The following is an 8,095-nucleotide window of genomic DNA, read 5'->3' on the forward strand; positions in this document are numbered from 1 at the left end:
AATAAAGTAGAGGCCTATTATTAGGGAAGGTTCAATCTCTTTTAGGTTGGATTTGTACCTTCATCCCCGAACCCTTATTTGGTTTAAGACCTTATGGAGTTGACGATCTCTTGGATCGTTAAGGGGTGTAACCTTCACCCTGTGAACGGTTTACAAGTTCCCAAAACTTGTTGGCGACTCTTTTGCTCTATCTTCTTTCCCTTTGGACGTCACCGTACTTTAGTGTATGATCACAGTGGGGTTCAAGCTAGGGGTTAACGCTTGAAATATTCCCTACACCTAATTTTTTTTTTGCGTGACTTTCGAAATTAATTCTAAATTAATTTTAGAACTTATTTTAATGAGCAAAATTAAAATTAAAATAAGTCTAACTCAAGTAAAATTTTTAAAGTGCATGCAACCAAAATAATTCCCAAGAACCATTCTTTAATTAAATTGGTTTAACTTGGTGCAATAAAAAATAATAGGGCAAATACTCACTATTAATTTAATTAATTTAAATTAACTTTGAGTTTTGACAAAATAAGAGAAAGTTGAAAAATTAACATAAACTCAATAAAGATTCCAACTTTAATACTTGTGAATCCTTGAAAAATTATATCTTCCAATATGAAGATAAACAATTTTTCTATCACAAAGTTTCAAACTTTATGATTCCAATCAACCAAAAAAATGATTAAATCAATAAAGTTTAACAAAAATTCATGGAATTTAGTAACATAAAGTTTCAATCACTTAACATAATTAAAGATTGAATCTTTAATACTTGGAAGCCTCAAATAACAACAATTTCACACTTAATGCAATTAGTTTGCAATTATGTGAAAAATAAAACCAAGTATTCAAGCACAAATTACTACCAAGTAATCATGCCTAAAGAGGTTTAAAATTGCATATAAAATATGTATTGAACCAATTACATAACCACCATAAATATGCAATTAATTTTCAAGGTTAGAAAGACTTAAAATTTTTTGCAAAAACGAAAAAACCCTCGAAAATAGCATTTTTGGTCGTTTTTTGGCTAAAAACCGCCCCTTGAAGAATAAAACCATTTCCATAACACGTTTTCCACCCAAAATTCACTATTTTTAGGACGAAATCAGGGTTCGGGGCTGAAGGTAGCTTAAAAACGAGGTTATAACAAATAATACGAGCTACTAATCTTATTAGCAACTTAAACCAGAAAAATTAAGCCATAAAAAAACACCTTGAAAATTATTATGATTTTAAAAATAAACGAGCGTGGCTCTGATACCACTGTTGGGGTTTGGTAAGTCCAACTTACCGCGAAAACGACCCCGACCCAAAGAACCACTTGCAATTAATAAAACCATAAAGCATAATCATACCTTTGACGCGTGCTTAGCCCTCAAAGTCGAGCTCTTACTTGAAAGCTTTAGCCCCACTCACGCGAGAGCCTCCAACGGTATCCACCCACAAAGGACGAACACCGAATTTTTAGGTCCGCTACCTTGGAGTTAGCAAGGTCCGACCAAAACCCGAGTTATTAAATGAGTTCAAAGGTTTTCACAATAGTGATGCCTTTTTCAACTCTCACTCAAGTGATTTTCCCAATACCCCAACTTGGGTATTTATAAAGAAAATAAGAGAGTGAAAAAGCTCTCCCATCAATGTGGGAGAATTTGATTTTCCCATTATATTTTAAAGCTAAAATAAAATAAATAATCAAACTAGTAATAAATCAACAAGTGGCAAGCTCATGAGAGAGGTTAGGTGAGGACCATTTGGAGGAGGGGGGACCAAACTTGCTCCCCACTCCCTATCCAAAAACCGGCCACCTCATGCCTTAAGCTTCCCCTCACAATGCTCCACATAGCACCACACTTGGGCACCAAGGCAACCCAAGGTGGGCTGCCATGTGCGGCTGCCAGCAGGCCCAGCACAAGCGTGCGGGCTGCTTGGCGCTGCTGGCCTAGCACGCCCAACACTGCTTGCGTGGGCTGCTTGCGCACTCGGCTTGCAAGGCGCGCATTTATGATGCGGGCTGCTAGCTGAGTGCCTTGCACCTTGCACGCGTTGGCCCAGCACAGCTAGCATGCTGTGCTAGCTTTGGTGCGCTAGCACGCACCAGCCAGCCTAGGCTTGGCTTGGTGCGCATGCTAGCCACCATGCTATACCAAATGCCCCTAGCACTCGGTTTGCTCAGGGCATTCCGATGTTAGGGGTATTTTGGTCTTGTTGATTTATTATTTTTGTGTCTCGTCTTTTATTATTTTAACTCGACTTCCGACACTCGCTTTCGACGCTCTAAGCTCAAATTTCCGACGTCTAAATATTTAATACTCGGGCGACGAATTAATTTCTTCCGTATTAATTCGTCGAGTCGGTTTGTATATTTGCTAGGGTGTGACCCGAAGGGTTCAGTCAAGATTAAGCTCTGATATTAATTATACATTAATATTATTGATCGGAAGCGGCCTCTACCTAGGCATTCCGATCACTTGACCTTGCTGAATATATTAGCTTCTAATAATTCTAAACCCGCTATCAGAATAATACACTTGTTCAAAGGACACCATTCCTTTCAAACTCTTGAAGTGGGCCATTGAGCTTTCCGAGTATGAGTTCGAGGTCAAATCTAAGGCAGATATCAAAACACAAGCCCTAGCAGACTTCATTGTGGAGGCCTTGTACGAAGAAAAGGAAGATGATATCGGAATCTTGAAGGTGGAGGTAGACGGATCGTCACCCCAAACAGGAAGCGGAGCAGGAATCATTATGATATCTCTAGAGGGAAATGTGTTTGAGTATGCCATAAAGTTCAAATTCAAAGAATCAAACAATGAGGCAGAGTAAGAGGCAGCTTTGGCAGGCTTGCGTATGAGTATCGTAGTCGGAGCCAGGAAAGTCCACCTGCAGACTAACTATTAGCTTGTCGGCAGTCAGTTGAGAGGGAGTATGAGATTAGAGAATCCACAATGTTGAAGTATGTGACCAAAGTGAAGGACTTGGTCGCTCAGTTAGTTCACTTTCAGATAGACTTGGTATCCAGAGCAGGAAATTCCCAAGCCGACGCATTATCGAAGTTAGCTAGCTCCACCCTACAGAGCCTTACGTGGACAGTGATGGTGGAAATCCTAGAGGAAAGCAACATCGCTAATAAAGAGCAGGTGAACTACATTGGACAACAACGAGCCTAGTTCATAGACATACTAGCATACAAAGTTCATGGCTCGCTGCCGGACGATGAAGTACATGCCAAGAAAGTTAAAAAAGATGCTAACTGGTACGTGATAATGAATGGAGAGTGATGTGTCCATTTTATATAGTATTTTACCCCCGTCCCTTGGTCGTAATTAGTAGTTTTTTTGGCTCTTTAGAGCCACTTTTATTACTAATTGGTGTTTTCCAGTGTTTTCGTAGATTTGGTTGACTTTTGCAGGGATTTATGCTTTTGGAGTATTTTCTCGAGATATTTTGGAGCAATCACGAGCGTTGGAGAAGCACGACCAGACTTTATAGCCCAGGGCCGGTTAGAGCCATCGAACCGGTGATTAAGGGCTCGATATAGGTGATACCGGGGCATTTGGACTGAGTATTCAAGACCCAAAGAGGAAACCCAGATTGGCCCGAAGAATTGGAGCCCAATTGAAGTCCAAATATTAGCCCAAATGAGCCGCCCGGCCAAAAAGGCTGGCGCCCGGAGGCGCGCCCGGCTGGGCGGGAGAAGCGCACGATGTCGCGCTCGGCCGGATGCGAGATGGCTATTAGAGATAAAAAAGGCGCGCCCGATCAGGCGGTGCCTCGCCCGATCGGGCGCGTGTATATTTAGGAGACGATTAGCGTCGTTTTAATTTGTTTTAGTTTTAGGATTTTTTTACGGAGTATAAATACTCCTCTGTAATACGATTTTAGGACTTCTTCTTCTTCTCTTAATCTTCTCTCTTAGACTTTCTCTCTCTGCTTAGTTTTCTCTCTCTTCATCTCTCTCTAAACCTTTGTTCTTAATTCTTTCATTAATTCCAGATTTATTTTGGTAACGATTTCTCTTCCCTTAATCTTAGTTATTTATTTTATTCCTTTCATCATGATTTATTTTATTACTTTGATTAGTTTAATTTTTAATATGTGTGAGTAGTTTAATTTCTAGGGTTTATGGGGATCTAATAAATAATATGAAGGGGTAAATTATTGTTGTTGATTATCAATGCTAGATTAATTTCCTATTGATTGATTTAATGCTGTGTGACTAGATTAGGCCTATCTTTTACGCATGAGTTTGACAATATTGATTCAAGAATCGAGAGATGAGAATTAATGTTTAGGTCTAGTTTCAATAGGCAAGTTTATTTATAAATGGTTAAGTCAAGATTCGAGAGATGAGATTTAATACCGATAAATTAATTGTGTGATTGTAATACGTAGCGAGAGCCCTTTACAATCTGATTAATTGATGCATTGATGATTGACTATTATTGATTATTGGTATTGCATGATAATTTCTTATTGGATTGTTTTAATGTTTTACAATTGCGGCTTGTAAAAGTATAGCAATATTAAATTGATGAATCGAGCAGATGTTAATTTGATATTAAAGGCTATTTTCAATAAGGACTTAGATCTAGTAAATTGCGAGAGCCTGTTAGATCTATGTTGATTAATAAATTGCGAGAGCCTGTTAATCATGTTATTTATGCAATGTCAATGATTGATTACTATGTTTTACCCTGGAGTATTATTTATTGGTGAACCTATGCCCTAGATCCTTTCATATATTGTTTTCTTCCTATTCTCAACCTTAGTAGTTTAGTTTCTTACTTAATTATAAATATTGGTTACTTCATAGTCTAGATTAATTTAGTTAATTAGGAATAGAAAGACTTGTTTCCCTGTGGAGATCGACCCTACTTCCCTATCTGCTTTAGTTAGAGGACTTAGGAATTATTTTTTATTAGGGGATACGACTTTACCCTGTCAAAATTTGGCGCCGTTGCCGAGGAGACGGTTTTATTTTTATTTCTGATTGTTTTGTAGTCTAGATTATTTCTCTTTTGTCTCAGAGAGCGTTAGTTCTCTGAGACAAATCTCATATTTGCTTATAGTTTTTGTTTATGCCCAGGTGTTCCAGATCAGGTTATATCCCATTCGATCCTGAGATCGAACGTTCCTTCCATAGACAGAAAAACTTCTACAAGCAAATCCTTGCGGATTGTGGTGATACTAATAATAATCAACGCGATCCTCAAACTGATTCTAGCGATTTAGAGGTATCATCAGACACATAATCAGAGATGGCGGCTCCAAAGAAGCTTAGTGATTATTCACAACCAAAGCTTACGGATTTTCCACATCTCACCCCTACTCCGGCTCTTGATGGGGTTCAATTCGAAATCAAACCTCAATTTATAACGATGATAAAGAGGAAGCAATTCAGTGGAGCCAAGGGTGAAGACCCGAATCTTCACATTGCCGACTATTGTTAATATTGCAACACCATCAAGCAAGCCGGGGTCACTCAAGACCAAATCAGGGAGATTCTCTTTCCCTTTTCTTTAACTGGAAAAGCTAAATTGTGGTTTAATGGCTTAAATAGAACTACCCTTGGTATAACTGACTGGGAAACTCTTGTTTTGAATTTTTATAACAAATATTATCCTGCAGAGAGAACAGCAGTACTACGGAGTGCGATTTAGAACTTCGCCCAAGAAGCCGATGAGTCCTTATATGAGGCTTGGGAGAGGTTCAAGGACTTACAAAGAGAATGCCCCCACCATAATTTAGCACAATGGCAGTTAATCCAAGCCTTTTATAACGGCATTGGAAATTCTTCTAGAATAATTTTAGACTCTGCAGCTAGTGGGAGATTTATGAATCTTAATGTTGATGATGCAGGTCAGGTTATTGAAGATATGGCGATACACAATTCCCAATATGGGAATCCCAGAGGATTTGCTAACAAAGGGAAACATAGTGTCGACTCTGTATCCTTTTTGCAAGCTCAACTGACCTCAATTTGCCAAAAATTAGATAATCTGAGCACTGCTAATGTAGCTAATGTTTCTGCAATTAATAACAATTCTAATGAGGCCTTCTGTGAAAATTGTGGTATTGTAGGTCATTGGGAGCAGGATTGCAGGAGTTCCGTGGAGCAAGTTAATGCCTTCCAAGCTTATAGGCAGAATAACCCATACTCCAACACCTACAATCCTAGGTATCAGAATCATCCATACCTTTCCTACCGGAGCACTAATGTTCAAAATCCACCACCACAAGAACCACAGGTGCCACAGCAACAGCAGCAGAAGTATTATCACCCAAATGCTAGCCAGAAGAATCAACCACAACAACTCCCCTCATCTTCCGACCCTTCTTTGGGGGAAATTAGAGCAATGTTGGTCAATATGCAAAAGCACATGGAGAGCAGAGATGCGACAATTGATCAAATTTTAGCGCATAATAAAATTGTAGATAATCAAATTGCGCAACTCTCCGCCACTCTACAAGCACACCAACAGGGAGCCCTGCCGGCACAGCCGACTAGGCCTACAGATCAAGCATTTGCAATTACTCTAAGGAGTGGTTCAAACTATGAAGGGCCCTCTATGCCCGGAGTTGATGAACCTATTTTATTGAATAATGCTAATCTTGATTCCATTAAACCAAACAATGTAGTTGCTAGCCCTGCAGGGCTAGAGGATAATACTAACACATCTAATTCTATATTGCAGGGTAAAACTCCAAAGAAGGTGGCTACTCCAGACAAAGAGAAGAATGCTCAAAAGCCAATTATCAAACTTCCTTTCCCTAATCGTCAATTGAAGACAAACTTGGATAAGCAGTTTAGTAAGTTCCTTGAGGTAATTAAAGATTTGAAGGTAACAGTTCCCTTTACTGAATTGATCACACAAATCCCCTCATATGCAAAATTTATGAAAGAAATTTTGATGAGAAAAAGGTCTATTAGTGAGGTAGAGACAGTAGCTTTCACTGTAGAGTGTAGTGCCGTACTTCAAAATAAGTCTCCACCTAAATTAAAAGATCCGGGTAGTTTTTATATCCCTTGTCATATTGGTAATCTCTTGATTGACAATGCATTATGTAATTTGGGTGCTAGTGTTATCGTCATGCCATTATCTGTGTGTTCTAAGTTGAATGTGGGTAAATTAAAAGCTACCAATATAACTCTGCAAATGGCCGACCGTTCTTTCAAATACCCCCTAGGTGTTTTAGAGGATGTCCCCGTTAGAGTGGGTAAATTTTATATACCTGTAGATTTTGTTGTTCTTGATATGGCTGAGGATATGCAAACCCCAATTATTTTGGGTAGACCATTCCTTAACACTGCAGGAGCAGTCATAGATGTTAGAAGTGGTAAGTTAACACTATCAATAGGGGACGATAAAGTTGTTTTTAATCTGAATAATTCCCCCAAAAGCTCCATGACTGAGGAGAAATGTTTCAGTGTTAATGTGGTTGTAAATTATTCTAACAAGCCCCAAGCTCTTGAAAAAGATCCCTTGGAGGCGGCATCTTGTGTTGCATCCCTTTCAGATGAGACAGACAAATGGCAAAAGGAAGTCGATGCAATAGAAAGAGCACTCTACAATGTTGGTCTTGGTTTCGAGGATGAACAAGTGGAACCGATCGAGCAAGTTGTGCGAATCGAGCCTATAGTAAGTGTTCCGCCAGATCTAGTTGCAAGTGTTGAACGCAATGACAATTTGAAGCAACATTCGATCGAAGAAGGGTTTTTAGTGCGTAGCATTGAAGATCCCCCACTCCAAGTCAAGGAGGATCCACCAGATAAGGCGACTTGGCGTCCCACAGGTTATGTCAGGAAGCCGCATCGCAGCCTAAACATCGCTAGACCGGGTGAGAAACCACCCGATCAAGCGTTAGGCCAAGGGTCCTAGGAATTGTACTTGGTAAGAAGGTCGTGCGGGACCTAGATAAATCAGCGCTTTGCGGGAGGCAACCCGTATTTTTAATGCTTTTTAGACTAGTTTTTCTTTTCGATTTCTTATGTGAGGAGAGACGAGGGAATTTAATGAGTTTTATGAGTGTTTGTACAGGTTTGAAGGAAAAGAGTTAGACAACTTTTTGAAAACAGAAGAAAATTAGCATTCCCCGA

General features: G+C 39.4%; 1 non-coding gene across 1 annotated transcript; it reads right to left on the minus strand.

Moving 5' to 3' along the window:
* Positions 1-5,636: 5,636 nt before the first annotated feature.
* Positions 5,637-5,743, minus strand: LOC145556888 (small nucleolar RNA R71). Its single transcript, XR_014091980.1, has one exon. It is a non-coding gene; the product is annotated as a small nucleolar RNA R71 (small nucleolar RNA).
* Between the last annotated feature and the right edge of the window lie 2,352 nt (positions 5,744-8,095).

Source organism: Chenopodium album, chromosome 8 (assembly GCF_948465745.1).
Source record: "Chenopodium album chromosome 8, dcCheAlbu1.1, whole genome shotgun sequence".
NCBI classification, from domain to species: Eukaryota; Viridiplantae; Streptophyta; class Magnoliopsida; order Caryophyllales; family Amaranthaceae; genus Chenopodium; species Chenopodium album.